The following is an 18,007-nucleotide window of genomic DNA, read 5'->3' as shown; positions in this document are numbered from 1 at the left end:
TAAATACATATTTGAATAGTAACAATATGACCATTGGACTCATCAGAGGCCTTCCTCAAACTTGATCTAGAAGCTGAAAAATAGGCATTACCTTCGTGCAGCGTAAAACAGATGGCGACCACTTTCGACGTTTCGCAAAAGATAAAAAAAACACAGAATGAAAAGGATTTTTTCCCTCTCCCCTTTGCTATGCCCAGTCTGAATCGGGATATCTGATTGGTTGGAAAGGCCAAATCACATGGGCGAGACAGAGAACCCGTGACGTGACCCCTCTCTAAATAAAATGACGAAATGAAACAGCCTTGCATCCTAGTCGAACAATTTGTGGCAGTGTGATACCCTGACTACACTGACGATGTTGTGGTCTACTGTAAATAGGCTGTATGATGAGGCGGGATGGGGTCACCATCCCCCCTCCCCGACCCCCAAACGGAACAAAGGGGGTGCCTAGTGAGGCACACTGGCATTGGGGCATGTCTACGGAGGCGGGGTGTCAAAGTCTGCAGAGCCACCCCCAGGCACTCGCCTGTCCTGTAGGTCAATTGTTCACCCACCAACCAACCAACTCACAAACCCACCAACCCACCAACCCACCAATCCACCAACTCACCAACCCAACAACCCACCAATCCACCAACTCACCAACCCACCAATCCACCAACTCACCAACTCACAAACCCACCAACTCACCAACCCACCAATCCACCAACTCACCAACCCACCAACTCACCAACTCACCAACCCACCAACCCACCAATCCACCAACTCACCAACTCACCAACCCACCGATCCACCGCCTTCTTCTCTTGCTGATCATGAACACAACACCCAAAGTATTTTCAGATACAACAACCGCCAAGGAACACCAGCACAAACCCACAGACCCCCAACGTCTGTGACAAGGGACTACCAGGGTTAGTGGTTGGTTTGTGGGTTGGGGTGGTGGTCTGTGTGCCCTGGAGGATGAGGCTGGTAGAGAGATGGCGATACAGAGGTCAAAGCCCAAACCCCACATCACATGTCTGTCGTAACATCCAGCCGCCCTCGAACCAACCTGGCTCCTCCCGGCTGGCTTTTAATCTGCGTGTGTGTGTGAGTGTTTGTGGAATTACAGGGAGCTTTAGAGGCATCCCGTCCAGATTATCCAATCCAGCTAAAATCCAACCCTGTGTCAGATGGACAGTTGTGCAGGGACCCCAGCAGCACAGACAGAATGTAGGGTTTAGGGGGTGGAGGGTTTGAGGGGGGCGATGTGGGTGACGGGGGTAAAGGCATTGGATTAGGGGCAACACAAACAATGAGGAGCGTGTCCCACCTAAATTTCAATTGTTCAGAGGGAAGCAAGAAGCATATCTCGGTTTAAATATGTCCTCTTAAACACTCAACATCTATCTATCTATCCCCAAAAAAACACCCGCCCTACCGCCCCGCCTGTCGATTGGCCCATGGGAGAATACCACAAATAGAGCATTAAATTTGCTCCACATTGAATCACAAGAAGCTGAGAGAGGCACAGTGTCACAGGGAATCTGCTTTATATTCAAATAACGCTGTTGGCTCTCCTTCAAAACCAAGAGGACATGGTGGAAGCCCCACAGACACAGACTTGAACTTTACCATTTTTCCTCAAGTCATTAAGGCCTTGTCCCCATAGTTTAGACAGCGTCCTCTCCTCGTCTCCTTCCTTTAGGGCCCACTGGTCTGAAAGGACTTGATAGGTGAAAGTGATATTGTGGAACTGGGAAACCTGTCCCAGTCGTTGCACCTATCAGTGCTCATGAAAGAAAGGAAATAAGGAAGGAAATACATTTGAGAGTATTGGGACATGACCAATGTATTCCTCCATATCCCAAGGCAGTCACAGTGCATGTTTTACTATAAACATATACAAACCCCTATAGCATCCACACATACTAGTTATGGGCTTGAGATGGCAGGGATATTTACATCTCAAGTCCATGCAAAAGGTCCAGAGTGAGTCTTATAGAAGGCCTCTTTACCTAGTAGTATTCATATGGTCAGGCAGTATACAGTATCTTACCGGTTCAGATGAAGGGAAAGTTCCAGAGGAGGAGATGGAGGTTCAGTTTGGGACCAGATAAACATGGAGGACAACGGACACTCTGAGGTATGCGCTGGCTGGCCTGCTTCTATATGTAAACTTTCCCTCATAGCCTCCAGCAAGGTGACCAGCCCAGCCCAGCCCAACCCAGACTAGCCCTCGGTGGGAGAAGCACCCTCCCCATAGCCACCCCAGTCCCCTGTCAGGAACAGGCAGGCCTGATGGAGGCAGAAGGGCGTGAAGGAGAGAGGGAGCGAGGGAGAGAGGGATCAGGAGGAACAGTCGATCCCGCCAGTGATTGTTGACGTGGTGACTGAAGGAGGCGGGGCTGAGGTACCAAATAATGAGTGTTGTGTGAGTGTGTGTGTGTGTGTGTGTGTGTGGGGCGGGGGGGGGGGTGTCACAAAGGGACTTTTTGGGGAGGTGATTATCTAAGCACTTCCCCTGACCCAATGAACATTTTATACCAATACTCAATACTTTTTATACAACCAACTGACGTATCCTGGGCTGCAGGATCATTAAAAACGTCATTATTGATTGCGGAGAATCCACAAGCCACATGCCCCTGGTCCCATGCATTGTCTACAGTACCTAACAAACAGACACTGAATAAGATTTGTCTTACAACACACTTTACAGCCAGGCAGAATGGTGCTTTAACAAGTTTAACAAGGTAAAGTTATCCATATGGATTTCGCCTATTGGATAGGATTAAATGCATAGACATAGAATGAATAACACAGACGTATCACTGACTTGAATGGGGACTCCCGCTCTACTCATTCTATTTCTAGGCATTTTATATTTCTGGGCATCGCTTTTGAAAAACTGGGCCCTGATGTCCGGTATTGATCATAGAATAGAGTCGTGTAATCTTTGACCATCTTTTCAGCCCAATGATCAGCATTATACACCCGTGGGGATAAGAGTGCACGGCACTTCTTTCTGTCTCAGGCAAAACAACAGACCTCCTCTGCCGGGCAGCTTCCTCTCCCCTCCCCTTCTAAAAGCCTCCCCTTCCCCTCTGTGCCCCCACAGCCCCATAATCCACACCAACAATCCCAGCCCCTAATGGAAAATATGGCCTGACCCTCTCCACTGATGTGGTCAATGCAGCCAGTAATGGGTCCACATTGCCTTGCAGCTAAAACCAATAATGAATGGGGTGAAATGGAACTTTAACCGTGTTGGTCTGTCTCTTGTGTCACGTGTCGTATGTGGTCTTCCTTTAGTAATGCCAGCGTCCATATATACAGAGGAATAGTCCTTTCAACTTCTAATCAAATGCAACATTCACTGACGCTATTCACCTCCTCAACAGATTGGTGTTTTTGAGACATAATTTCTCAATGCGCAATTTGTAGATTTGTCAGTGTTCTATAAGACATTATAAACCGGGTGGTTCAAACCCTGAATGCTGATTGGCTGACAGCCGTGGTATATCAGACCGTATACCACTGGTATGATAAAACATTTATTTTTAATGCTCTAATGACATTGGTAACCAGTTTATAATAGCAATAAGGCACCTCGGGGGGTTGTGGTAAATGGCCAATATACCACGGCTAAGGGCTGTATCCAGGCACTCCGCACTGCGTTGTGCATAAGACCAACCCTTAGACGTGATATATTGACTATATACCACACACCCCTTGGGGTGTGTGGTAACATATCCTATGCAATACAAGTTACACTAATCCAATCAAATGACCACATTAATGGAAAATCCATCCATGGTTAGAATTAGTGATGATATCAGACATGTGGGTTAAACGGTTTAGTGCTATGAGATGACGTCAGACATGTAGGTCAGGACAGAGACTATAACCAGCCAGAGTACAGCACCACCATGAATACAGGACAACAGGACAGAGATTATAACCAGCCAAAGTACTGCAGCACCATGAATACAGGACAACAGGACAGAGATTATAACCAGCCAAAGTACAGCACCACCATGAATACAGGACAACAGGACAGAGATTATAACCAGCCAAAGTACAGCACCACCATGAATACAGGACAACAGGACAGAGATTATAACCAGCCAATTTACTGCAGCACCATGGATACAGGACAACAGGACAGAGATTATAATCAACCAGAGTACTGCACCACCATGGATATAGGACAGAGATTATAACCAGCCAGAGTACTGCACCACCATGGATACAGGACAGAGATTATAACCAGCCAGAGTACTGCACCACCATGGATATAGGACAGAGATTATAACCAGCCAGAGTACTGCACCACCATGGATACAGGACAGAGATTATAACCAGCCAGAGTACTGCACCACCATGAATACAGGACAACAGGACAGAGATTATAACCAGCCAGAGTACTGCACCACCATGAATACAGGACAACAGGACAGAGATTATAACCAGCCAGAGTACTGCACCACCATGAATACAGGACAACAGGACAGAGATTATAACCAGCCAGAGTACTGCACCACCATGGATACAGGACAACAGGACAGAGATTATAACCAGCCAGAGTACTGCACCACCATGGATACAGGACAACAGGACAGAGATTATAACCAGCCAGAGTACTGCACCACCATGGATATAGGACAGGGATTATAACCAGCCAGAGTACTGCACCACCATGAATACAGGACAACAGGACAGAGATTATAACCAGCCAGAGTATTGCACCACCATGAATACAGGACAACAGGACAGAGATTATAACCAGCCAGAGTACTGCACCACCATGGATACAGGACAACAGGACAGAGATTATAACCAGCCAGAGTACTGCACCACCATGGATACAGGACAGAGATTATAACCAGCCAGAGTACTGCACCACCATGGATATAGGACAGAGATTATAACCAGCCAGAGTACTGCACCACCATGGATATAGAACAGAGATTATAACCAGCCAGAGTACTGCACCACCATGGATACAGGACAGAGATTATAACCAGCCAGAGTACTACACCACTATGGATATAGGACAGAGATTGTAACCAGCCAGAGTACTGCACCACCATGGATATAGGACAGATATTATAACCAGCCAGAGTACTGCACCATCATGGATATAGGACAGAGATTATAACCAGCCAGAGTACTGCACCACCATGGATATAGGACAGGGATTATAACCAGCCAGAGTACTGCACCACCATGGATACAGGACAACAGGACAGAGATTATAACCAGTCAGAGTACTGCACCACCATGGATACAGGACAACAGGACAGAGATTATAACCAGCCAGAGTACTGCACCACCATGGATACAGGACAGAGATTATAACCAGCCAGAGTACTGCACCACCATGGATATAGGACAGAGATTATAACCAGCCAGAGTACTGCACCACCATGGATACAGGACAGAGATTATAACCTGCCAGAGTACTGCACCACCATGGATACAGGACAGAGATTATAACCAGCCAGAGTACTGCACCACCATGGATACAGGACAGAGATTATAACCAGCCAGAGTACTGCACCACCATGGATATAGTACAGAGATTATAACCAGCCAGAGTACTGCACCACCATGGATACAGGACAGAGATTATAACCTGCCAGAGTACTGCACCACCATGGATATAGGACAGAGATTATAACCTGCCAGAGTACTGCACCACCATGGATATAGGACAGAGATTATAACCAGCCAGAGTACTGCACCACCATGGATACAGGGCAGAGATTATAACCAGCCAGAGTACTGCACCATCATGGATATAGGACAGAGATTATAACCTGCCAGAGTACTGCACCACCATGGATACAGGACAGAGATTATAACCTGCCAGAGTACTGCACCACCATGGATATAGGACAGAGATTATAACCTGACAGAGTTCTGCACCACCATGGATATAGGACAGAGATTATAACCAGCCAGAGTACTGCACCACCATGGATACAGGGCAGAGATTATAACCAGCCAGAGTACTGCACCACCATGGATACAGGACAGAGATTATAACCAGCCAGAGTACTGCGGGGTGCAGCTAGTGGAAGCGCTAGTGGTACTCTGTAATATCTGTCTCTTCCATTAAGGATCTGCAGAGGGCACAGAAGAGAGAGGGGACTTTGTCTCCCTTTGTGTTTAGATGGATAAAGCTACATGTACCATGCTCTAGGGTCTCTCTCTCTGTGTTCTACTCTCTCCTTTCCCTCCTCTCTCTCTTTTTTCTCCTCCCTCTCTCTCTACGACTGTCTTCTCGTAGGGTATCTGAAGCATACATCACTTGTTTTGAGATGATTAATGACTGTGTACATTTTGCTGGTAGTTGAGAGAGACGTGTGTGTGTGTGCCTGTTTATACCTGCGCTGTTGATGCAGGGGTCAATGGAAACACTTTGTCTAATACTGCCTACACATTAGTGTGATATAAATTGAACTTGACCACGTCAGTTGAACTGGCACCCGGAGCATCTCACCCACATGTACAGAGGGAGGTGGCATGTTCTCCCCCGTAGGTCTTCAATCTCATAGCTTGGTGACCGGGACGACTATACAAACACTGTAGAATACATCACAGAAGGGCCCAAGAGGCTTCTAATCATACCGTATGTATCCCCATTCACCACACACTTGTGTGGCACAGTGAGCACTTAAAGCTTGGAGACTGGGACACATGTTTATCCCTGAAAAGTAGGCTACAGACCACACACACAGACACCAAATGCACAAGAAATGACACACAAATGCTTGCACTTGCACACTCCTGCACTGACTGGCCGTAAGCTAAAGCTACCAGTGTGGCCGAGCCAGTTGCGGTGACAAAGGACACAAGTTACCCTGGGTGTCAGAGGGAGAGTGGCCTTAGCCCCAAGTGTGTGTGTGTGTGTGTGTGTGTGTGTGTGTGTGTGTGTGTGTGTGTGTGTGTGTGTGTGTGTGTGTGTGTGTGTGTGTGTGTGTGTGTGCGCGCGCGTGCGTGCGTGCGTGTGTTGACAGTGGCACAACAAACAGACAGAGGCGAGATGCAAAGAAAGTCACCAGACCCTCAGAGATGGCCCTTTGCAACCCTGGCACTACACATTCAACTCTGCAACAGCTTGGGTATAGGCCTTGGGTATAGGCCTTGGGTATAGGCCTTGGGTGTAGGCCTTGGGTGTAGGCCTTGGGTATAGGCCTTGGGTATAGGCCTTGGGTGTAGGCCTTGGGTGTAGGCCTTGGGTGTAGACCTTGGGTGTAGGCCTTGGGTATAGGCCTTGGGTGTAGGCCTTGAGTATAGGCCTTGGGTATAGGCCTTGGGTGTAGGCCTTAGGTGTAGGCCTTGGGTATAGGCCTTGGGTGTAGGCCTTGGGTATAGGCCTTGGGTATAGGCCTTGGGTATAGGCCTTGGGTGTAGGCCTTGGGTATAGGCCTTGGGTATAGGCCTTGGGTATAGGCCTTGAGTATAGGCCTTGGGTGTAGGCCTTGGGTATAGGCCTTGGGTATAGGCCTATGGACTGCACTGGACATCTTTAGTTAAGCATAGCTTTAATGTGCTTTTAATAGAAAAAAACTAAAGAGGAGTGGGCAGGGCAGGGCAGGGCAGGGGAGGGAGGGCAGGGGAGGGGTAAGGAGGGACTTACCACAGACAAGCTGGACCACTGGGATCAGGACATGGGCAGTGGTTGTGTTTGGAGGAGGGGGAGCTAGGTGGCTGACAGACTGGTTCAGATCATCAGCTCCAGCAGGACCAGCATCAACCCATTCTAGAAAGAGGAGGAAAACATAAGAACCGTTAAGAATACATACATACAACTGTTACCACTTTTTTTAAATTCCAGATATATTTGAATATATATGACTGAAACGCTGTATTGTAAAATAGAGCATACTGTAAAATAAATCATTTCAGCCCACATGAAAAAATGCTTCAGTTTACTAGAGAGTACTACAGTACTTACTATATCATTTTGTAGTAAACTCTAGTATACTGTAGAATACTATACTACACACTGAAGTATGCCTCGATCATGTGTAGTATTACTATATCATTTTGTAGTACATCGTAGAATACAATAGTAAATACTACAGTATACTATAGTCAGCAAAATCACTACAGTAAATACTACAGTAATGTCTGCAAAAACACTACAGTTTTTAAACTATATAAATACTACAGTAATTAATTTGCACACAGTATAACCTGCCCATTCCCCTCCCCCATATCTCAATTTGTGCCAACCATAAGTAAGAAACCTACATGCCAAGAATAGACCATATATAGTGTTTCTTACAGGTTATAGAAAAGAGCAGAAGTGATGAACTATCCGTTCAGAACCACTCCTACCTACCTACAGGTTATGGAACATCTCATCTTTTAGTATTTCTGCAGTAGGTGAAAGCCTCCACTTCTAGGTCAAAGATAATAAAACTGGGGCCCGAAATAGGCTCTGGCATTTTTTTAATTTTGGCCCATATTTTTCCTTGAGGCCCGCATGAAGGCCCATTTTTTTTTCTTGAGGCCCCACAACGGCCCATTTTATTCCTTGAGGCCCCCTATATTATTCAGATAAAGAGAATTTTGCACAACAAACCCAAGTTAGACAGGCCCAATGGGCTAAAACTGGACCAGCCCATCTGGCATTTGCACGAAATGCCAGATGGTCAGTCCACCCCTGGCTAAAAGGCAGAACAAACACCATACAGTATGTGGACCTACACCATTAGTGTATGCTTAAATGGCTTTCATCATTAGTAACTCAACAAAAACTCAAATTAGTAGCATTCCCTTCTGCTGCAGCTGAAAATAACAGCCTCCTTATATTGTGTGAAAAAGTGTATGCGTGTGTGTGTGCGTGTGCGTGTGTTGATTATCAGCCTAATGGGTAATGTCAGAAGATCATGCTGTTCTTACCAAAGAGGGGTCCATGTCATGGGACCCTGTCTTATCCCACATTCCAGAATAACATGGAAGATTCCACCTCTCCACTTCAGATCCACCCGGAGACTAGAGAAAGAGTCAAACATTTGCAGGCAGGGGTTAAATGTGAGTTTTGATTGAACATTGATTATCTCAATCAACCGCTTTTCCATGATTATTTCTGATTTCCCCTGTTGGACCCCCTGTTGGACCCCCTATTGGACCCCCTGAAACGCTTTAGATAGAATTGACCATAATATAGATGATGACATTGTCTCTAGATCTTGATTAGATAGTCGGCTAGACAGTGGGATGTCAGCGGATGTCGTCAACATCAATGTGCCATAACACAATGATAACCTGCCACTCTGAGGGTGGTTTAGGACAAGTCGTATGTGTTCAATGTGCTTGGCCTGCCAAAGGAAAGGAGTAATTTTACCGCCGTGGCTGCTGTTTCAACAGGATAACAGTGCCCTCTGTTGGTCGCTGTGTTCAAATACAACTCACTGTTGGACTGAGGACAGAAATGCTCTGAATGCAATATGCTATTACATCAGAACGCTTCTTAGCAAAGCCTACCACGATGAATCAGACTGTTTCATATTTTATGACTTCTAAAAGGAAGTCCTGTGCTGTCTTCTGCCCCTTCCCACTTTCTCCACCTTAAAGGGGCAATCTGCAGTTGCTACATACAGTTGAAGTCAGAAGTTTACATACACTTAGGTTGGAGTCATTAAAACTTGTTTTTCAACCACTCCGAAAACGTTCTTGTTAACGAACTATAGTTTTGGCAAGTCGGTTAGGACATCTACTTTGTGCATGACACAAGTAATTTTTCCAACAACTGTTTACAGACAGATTGTTTCACTTATAATTCACTGTATCACAATTCCAGTGGGTCAGAAGTTTATATACACTAAGTTGACTGTGCCTTTAAACAGCTTGGAAAAGTCCAGAAAATGATGTCATGGCATTAGAAGCTTCTGATAGGCCAATGGACATCATTTGAGTCAATTGGAGGTGTACCTGTGGATGTATTTCAAGGCCTACCTTCAAACTCAGTGCCTCTTTGCTTGACATCATGGGAAAATCAAAAGAAATCAGCCAAGAAAAATAATTGTAGACCTCCACAAGTCTGGTTCATCCTTGGGAGAAATTTCCAAATGACTGAAGGTACCACGTTCATCTGTACAAACAATAGTACACAAGTATAAACACCATGGGACCACGCAGCTGTCATACCGCTCAGGAAGGAGACACGTTCTGTCTCCTAGAGATGAACATACTGTGGTGCGAAAAGTGAAAATCAATCCCAGAACAACAGCAAAGCACCTTGTGAAGATGCTGGAGGAAACAGGTACAAAAGTATCTACAGTGCCTTGTGAAAGTATTCGGCCCCCTTGAACTTTGCGACCTTTTGCCACATTTCAGGCTTCAAACATAAAGATATAAAACTGTATTTTTTTGTAAAGAATCAACAACAAGTGGGACACAATCATGAAGTGGAACGACATTTATTGGATATTTCAAACTTTTTTAACAAATCAAAAACTGAAAAATTGGGCGTGCAAAATTATTCAGCCCCCTTAAGTTAAAACTTTGTAGCGCCACCTTTTGCTGCGATTACAGCTGTAAGTCGCTTGGGGTATGTCTCTGTCAGTTTTGCACATCGAGAGACTGAAATTTTTTCCCATTCCTCCATGCAAAACAGCTTGAGCTCAGTGAGGTTGGATGGAGAGCATTTGTGAACAGCAGTTTTCAGTTCTTTCCACAGATTCTCGATTGGATTCAGGTCTGGACTTTGACTTGGCCATTCTAACACCTGGATATGTTTATTTTTGAACCATTCCATTGTAGATTTTGCTTTATGTTTTGGATCATTGTCTTGTTGGAAGACAAATCTCCGTCCCAGTCTCAGGTCTTTTGCAGACTCCATCAGGTTTTCTTCCAGAATGGTCCTGTATTTGGCTCCATCCATCTTCCCATCAATTTTAACCATCTTCCCTATCCCTGCTGAAGAAAAGCAGGCCCAAACCATGATGCTGCCACCACCATGTTTGACAGTGGGGATGGTGTGTTCAGCTGTGTTGCTTTTACGCCAAACATAACGTTTTGCATTGTTGACAAAAAGTTCAATTTTGGTTTCATCTGACCAGAGCACCTTCTTCCACATGTTTGGTGTGTTTCCCAGGTGGCTTGTGGCAAACTTTAAACAACACTTTTTATGGATATCTTTAAGAAATGGCTTTCTTCTTGCCACTCTTCCATAAAGGCCAGATTTGTGCAATATACGACTGATTGTTGTCCTATGCACAGAGTCTCCCACCTCAGCTGTAGATCTCTGCAGTTCATCCAGAGTGATCATGGGCCTCTTGGCTGCATCTCTGATCAGTCTTCTCCTTGTATGAGCTGAAAGTTTAGAGGGACGGCCAGGTCTTGGTAGATTTGCAGTGGTCTGATACTCCTTCCATTTCAATATTATCGCTTGCACAGTGCTCCTTGGGATGTTTAAATCTTGGGAAATCTTTTTGTATCCAAATCCCGCTTTAAACTTCTTCACAACAGTATCTCGGACCTGCCTGGTGTGTTCCTTGTTCTTCATGATGCTCTCTGCGCTTTTAACGGACCTCTGAGACTATCACAGTGCAGGTGCATTTATACGGAGACTTGATTACACACAGGTGGATTGTATTTATCATCATTAGTCATTTAGGTCAACATTGGATCATTCAGAGATCCTCACTGAACTTCTGGAGAGAGTTTGCTGCACTGAAAGTAAAGGGGCTGAATAATTTTGCACACCCAATTTTTCAGTTTTTGATTTGTTAAAAAAGTTTGAAATATCCAATAAATGTCGTTCCACTTCATGATTGTGTACCACTTGTTGTTGATTCTTCACAAAAAAATACAGTTTTATATCTTTATGTTTGAAGCCTGAAATGTGGCAAAAGGTCGCAAAGTTCAAGGGGGCCGAATACTTTCGCAAGGCACTGTATATCTACAGTAAGTCCTATATAGACATAACCTGAAAGGCCACTCAGCAAGGAAGAGGCCACTTCTCCAAAACCTCCATAAAAAAGCCAGACTAGGGTTTCCAACTGCACATGGGGACAAAGATCATACTTTTTGGAGAAATGTACTCTGGTCTGATGAAACAAAAATAGAACTGTTTGGTCATAATGACCATCATTATGCTTGGGGGAAAAAGGGGGATGCTTGCAAGCCGAAGAACAACACCATCCCAACCGTGAAGCACGGGGGTGACAGCATCATAGTGTGGGAGTGCTTTGCTGCAGGGGGGACTGGTGCACTTCACAAAATAGATGGGATCATGAGGAAAGAAAATTATGTGGATATATTGAAGCAACATCTCAGGACATCAAGTTAAAGCTTGGTCGCAAATGGGTCTTCCAAATGAACAATGACCCCAAGCATACTTCCAAAGTTGTGGCAAAATGGCTTAAGGACAACAAAGTCATTGGAGTGGCCATCACAAAGCCCTGACCTCAATCCAATAGAAAATTTGTGGGCAGAACTGAAAAAGCGTGTGCGAGAAAGAAGTCCTACAAACCTGACTCAGTTACACCAGCTCTGTCAGGAGGAATGGGCCAAAATTCACCCAACTTCTTGTGGGAAGCTTGTGGAAGACTACCCAAAACGTTTGACCCAAGTTAAACAATTAAAGGCAATGCTACCAAATACTAATTGCATGTATGTAAACTTCTGACCCACTGGGAATGTGATGAAATAAATCTAATCTGAAATAATCATTCTCTCTTCTATTATTCTGACATTTCACATTCTTAAAATAAAGTGGTGATCCTAACTGACCTATTACTAGGATTAAATGTCAGGAAGTGTGAAAAACTGAGTTTAAATGTAATTGGCTAAGGTGTGTGTAAACTTCCGACTTCAACTGTACATTTTTGAACATTGAATAACATAACTTATGAGCTTAGTTCAACTACCGTACTCCATCAGAACCACAAAATGTCAACTTGTTTTACTCCAATGTTTGTAAACATTGTACTTGTAAACAAACAGTGCATGCTTAAAACTATAATGTTGATATCTTGGTTGGTCGATCCTTGCATCTATATCTCTGTCTATGAATTTGAAAGTGGTAACATTTCTCCAGGCACATCCCTCAGCCTTTTACCAAACATAAGTGGAGGAAACGCTTTATTATTTCAACTGTGGATTGCCCCTTTATAGTAATCATCTACCTCTTTATTTCATCCCTCCATTTTCTCCCTCTTTCAACCTCTTGCTGAGAGAAATATCACTGCTCTCTAATTGTACGTTGCTTTGACATCAACACCGTAAAGGCCACTAGTAAGAGTATGTTAGTGATGATAATAACCATGTTGGTTTAAGTACTGAAATTATGGCCGTTAGTATGTGTAACTTTACCCTGTTAACCACACAGTCATAAGGGCTGCAGCATAACTTGACCCTGTTTAACCTCCAGGGCTTTCTGACAACAACAGGGCTGCGGTATCAACCAAAATGCGATGCTTTGAAATGAGACTGAGTTCCATAAGACTAAATAGTATGCATAACATGATTTCCATGTCAGTCTGAGGCGAATGCCCTGTTCCGGTCTACTCAGTTAATTCTATAATACAGGCAGAAATACAACAGCTCAAAGAGAGTACTGAGATGTCTGCCTTCGTCTCTGATCCTATTCTACATCTATAGGTGTGTATAGTTAATATGTACTGTAGCTAACCTGGAAGTGCAGATGGTTTGCACAAGGTTGTTTCAACAACAGCTTTGCCATGTGCGTGTCAACCGAGACGGCCAGACAATCCATTCTCTCCAGAAATGCTTGTGTACCAAACAGGGACAGACAAGGCTTGCATAGACACATGACAAAACAGCATCACGTATTAGATGAAGACAAATGATATTTTACACATCCTCGTCCCCTGAGTATTCTGTGCTTCGTACTCATCTTTACCCCCTCCTTCCCAAAGAGAGAGCGATCAGGGAGAGTGGCTCGGCTTACTGTAAGACGCTGCAGTGACAATCATCAGTTGCTCCGTGTGCTGCACCTGCAGACGCTTCAGAGGAAACGTGTCTAAAGGAAAGAGTGAGCCGTCTATAATCCTCCCGTCAACATCATAAAACTGACTAATGGTTGTCAAACCAGGTTATGGAGGGAAGGAGAGAGAGAGAGAGAGAGAGAGAGAGAGAGAAAGAGAGAGAGAGAGAGAGAGAGAGAGAGAGAGAGTGAGAGAAAGAGAGATTGTTTTTCTCTGAGACAAAAATATCTCTATTTCCCAGGCCATAACTCTCCTCTGTGTGGCCAGTGAACAGAGAGAGGACTCAGGTTTCTCTCTCAGGCCGGGGTATCACTTACACTACATCCTGTTATGAGTTATGGTGCAAAGGGGTGCAGGAGGAATAGAATACAACCTAATGAGCCTATTGAACACAGAGGTGTGGTAATGAGAAGCTATTGTATCATCCCTAACGTCCATCAATGGGTAAGTAAAGTCCTTCCTTCCTTATTGTTGACAGGACAATACACATTTATCAACATGTCATCCTACTGCACACTAGAAGGTGCTAGCACGCACACGCACAAACACTTACACGTCAAATCTGTCAAAATGTCCTCCAATTTCCATACGGCTGTGTATTCTGTTCCATTTGGGGCCCTGAGTTCTATAAGCCATCATCATCAGTTTTCCTCCTTACACCTGATAAAAACAGCTCATGTCAGCTCCTTGTTGTAGAGCCATATGGGAGTAAATTGAACTGCCAAAACCCTGAGGCATGTACACAGCAGGTCTGTTTCAGAGCTGCAGTACTATGGATGCATAGAGCAGATACTGAACATAGATTACAACATGATACGGCTCCACTGCTAACACCTGCACACTTCAGAGAGTTATTAAGACAATTGAACTATTCTTATGATTTCAATAAAAGTCACATTATTGAGCTGCATTTCCCACACTCGTTAAAAAACATGAATCCATCCTATTGAGAGGTTGACAATGGAACAACAAGACACAGTACTGCCTGAATGGCAGGTTCTGGATCTTGAATGTCTTTTGAACTCTGCTGTCCTACTATGCAGACAGAGGGTAACTGAGAAGTCAAGGATACAACGGTAACAGCACTATTGGCGAACCGTTTCGTCTCTTGACTTTTCAAGCCATAGACACCGCATCCTTGTGTTTTTACTCCAAACAACAGCCGTTGAATTGTTATCAAAGACGTGTGAAGCTTGTAAGGGGAAAAATGTCAACATTTATTTAACTCTGTTTGTTTCTAGTACAAGTAGCTATGCATCTAATAAAACAAGATGCCATGAGAATATTTGTACAATCACCACCAGTTGATATATGTTTGAAATTAGTCAAGATGACCCCAACAAACCGGTATCACATGCAGGTCACAGTAGTTACAATGTGCCGGTTCTAACTGGCTAGTAAAAGCACAGTCGTATGTATACAGAACAATATTTATTTGAGGGACTACATCAACACACTCAGCCCTCCCTCCTAACTAGATTCAAAACAGGAAGTCCAATCAGACAGCCAGCAGAGCACATCCTGTCCATCCTCAGTACCAGTCAGCATGCCTTCCCTCTAAACCCTGTTTACAGAAGGGAATGCAGTGAGGCCATGGCTTTGATTCAATTTAGCAGGTAATTACAATATCTGGTAAGGCAATTATCCTGTGTGCAACATAATTCCATTTGCTAGCTAATGGTGCTCCCACAACCTCCACAGTACAGGAGACAATGCATTTCTAAGAGGGGAAGTGGGGATACTGTTTTGTACCTACTGTTGGAGCATCTGTGGCTAATTAGGTAAAAGCATATGACAACAACAGCCTAAAAGAACAACAAAACACGAGTCAGCCTGGTACAAACAACCACCACTGCACCCGAGCATGAATTTACTTTTTATTTTAAACTTTCAAATGAGGTGAGACTGCCATGCCCAGAGAGCAGGATACCCATGTTTCAAAGACCAAAAAAGAGGAGAGAGATAAGGGACCTCTTTTAGACTGAGCTTAGTCTGGGTAGATGAAATCCATGTGGCCTTGCTGGCTGATTTTAATCCCCAGCTTCATTCTCTCCCTCCCTGCCTCCCTCTGAGCAGACTCACCAGAGCCATGGTCTGCATGGAGGAAGAAGGGCCCGGCAAGCAGGCGTCTTTGAACAGCAGCCAAGGAGGAAAAAGGGAAGAGAGCTTCTCAGGATCACTGGCTGTATGCAATGCCAACTGTCTTGAATATCTCTGACCTGACAGCACTTGATTAGAAAACTGCAATATGGTGTAAACTTATCCAGGGTTGTAATTCATCAGACGTCTGAAATTAGAGGAAGCTAGATAAAGTCCCGTTCTGAATAGGAAAGAGTGGTGCTTACCTTGACCTGGGAGAGGGAGAGATGGACAGATGAGGAGAGTCACAGGGATGGAGAGTAGAGGGTCCAGGCAGGGAAGGGGTCTGGGTAGGTCCCAATGGGGTAGTCCAGGAGAGGGAACGAGAGAGGAGTAGAGAGGAGAGGAAGGACAGGGAACAAGGAGACAGGGAGGTGAAACATAAACACTACTCTCTCCCTTTCTCTCTCTCACACACACACCCAAACACACACTTACACAGCCTACAGACAGGAACTAACACAAGCAGTTACTCCCAGGATGGGAGAGAGAGTGTCTTACCCATCCACAGACACTCAAACACAGAGAACAAGAGTAAGACCCAGCCCAATCTCTCCTACTGGCCCAATGAGAGGCAGCTTTAAAACTGCACGACCAATGAGAGACGTTGAAGGCAGGGCCAATAGGTGCAATGACTCATCCAGCCAATCAGAGAAATTGCCTTTGGACTCTTAGAACCTCCCTCTCTCTTAATGACAGATTTAGGAAGGTGCACTTAGCCTGTGTGAGTGATTTAAGACCCTGACCTGGGACACATTAGAGTGATTAGATTTGGATTCACCTAGACCAGTGTGATAACACAATAGGCAGCATTCTTCCCTACAACACTAGCTGAGATCCAGGTGCTGTACTGCATGCTACAGTCATTCTCATGTACGGCTACCCTCTTAAAGGAGGTTACGCATGACATGTTGCATTATTTCTGAAAACAGAACACACGCAGTCGTGCACACACAGACACACACACAGGAATGCACGTGCATACACACGTACAGAGTTGATTGTTAAAGAGGGAGGAGAGGTGAAACCTCTGATTCAGCAGTATTTCAGCCCTCTAATAAAACACAGCTGACAGGCTGTGCTGTAGAGGATGTACCTCCTCTATACTGGACAGGAGATGGCTATAAAAGATTAATAGAAAATGGGAGGGGAAAGATGGGCACAGAGGGGAAATATAGGCAGGGTTTACCAGCTGCGATGAAATGAATATTGGTCGCTGTGAATAATATACAGGATATTGCCACAGTCAAACCAAGGTAACAGGAAAATGTTGTGGAAATTATGTCCTAAAGACTTATTTCCCTCTCTGTCCGATTCCTTATAACCACTGATCTGAAAGAGGTGGATAGTTCCTAGTTGAAAGCACAGAATACATTCATGGATGAAAGTGATACAGCAGAATGGCTGCCACCATATGCATGCATGCTATCCTTTCCCATTAGGGTCTGGTTCTCAAAGGAGGTGACACAGAAGGAAGTGCTTCGTCTGGGAAACAGCACTAGATGCAGATGGGTCTTGGTTAGAAAAGGAAAGGTTGGATGGATCCAGAATTTGCAATGAGGCCTTCCTCACAGCTATGGCTGTGATGTCCATGAAATCAAGGCACACTGTTGGACTGCCTTGGGATAACTGCATGACAACCAAATCCCCAGATATGTGTTTATGGGTTCTGTTGAGGGCACAGAAGATATCTCATGACTGGCTAAATCACATAACATTTAAAGTGCTGTGACAATGGACTGATTCTCTCCATGTAGCCTGAGACAGTTTTTTACTTAAAACCAACCACATGATAATCAAATTGGTCATGCCATACTTGGAGAACTATTTATAAGAGTAGTAAATATGTTATAAATACCCTACCAAATCCCATAAAAGAACAGTTAGAAAAATAAGTAGGCAAATGCACA

The 18,007-nt window shown here is 44.6% G+C and overlaps 1 protein-coding gene across 28 annotated transcripts in view; it reads right to left on the bottom strand.

Annotated features, from left to right (window-relative positions):
• The window catches only part of LOC110528838 (poly(rC)-binding protein 3), a 32,763-nt gene extending 16,163 nt beyond the window's left edge, over positions 1-16,600 (bottom strand). For 6 of the 28 annotated variants that reach the window (XM_036982586.1, XM_036982587.1, XM_036982596.1 and 3 more), the window contains exon 1: positions 92-372. The gene's annotated coding sequence lies outside the window, so the exon portion shown is untranslated. Of the gene's footprint in view, positions 1-91; positions 381-770; positions 905-1,617; positions 1,766-2,041; positions 2,146-7,633; positions 7,757-8,904; positions 8,998-16,303 lie in introns of those variants that run through there. The other 22 variants (XM_036982585.1, XM_036982592.1, XM_036982593.1 and 19 more) reach the window with 10 other exon arrangements.
• Between the last annotated feature and the right edge of the window lie 1,407 nt (positions 16,601-18,007).

Source organism: Oncorhynchus mykiss, chromosome 7, assembly GCF_013265735.2.
Source record: "Oncorhynchus mykiss isolate Arlee chromosome 7, USDA_OmykA_1.1, whole genome shotgun sequence".
In the NCBI taxonomy this organism is placed as follows: domain Eukaryota; kingdom Metazoa; phylum Chordata; class Actinopteri; order Salmoniformes; family Salmonidae; genus Oncorhynchus; species Oncorhynchus mykiss.
Note: the sequence above shows the minus strand (reverse complement) of the source record. Positions and strands in the feature narration are given on the sequence as shown.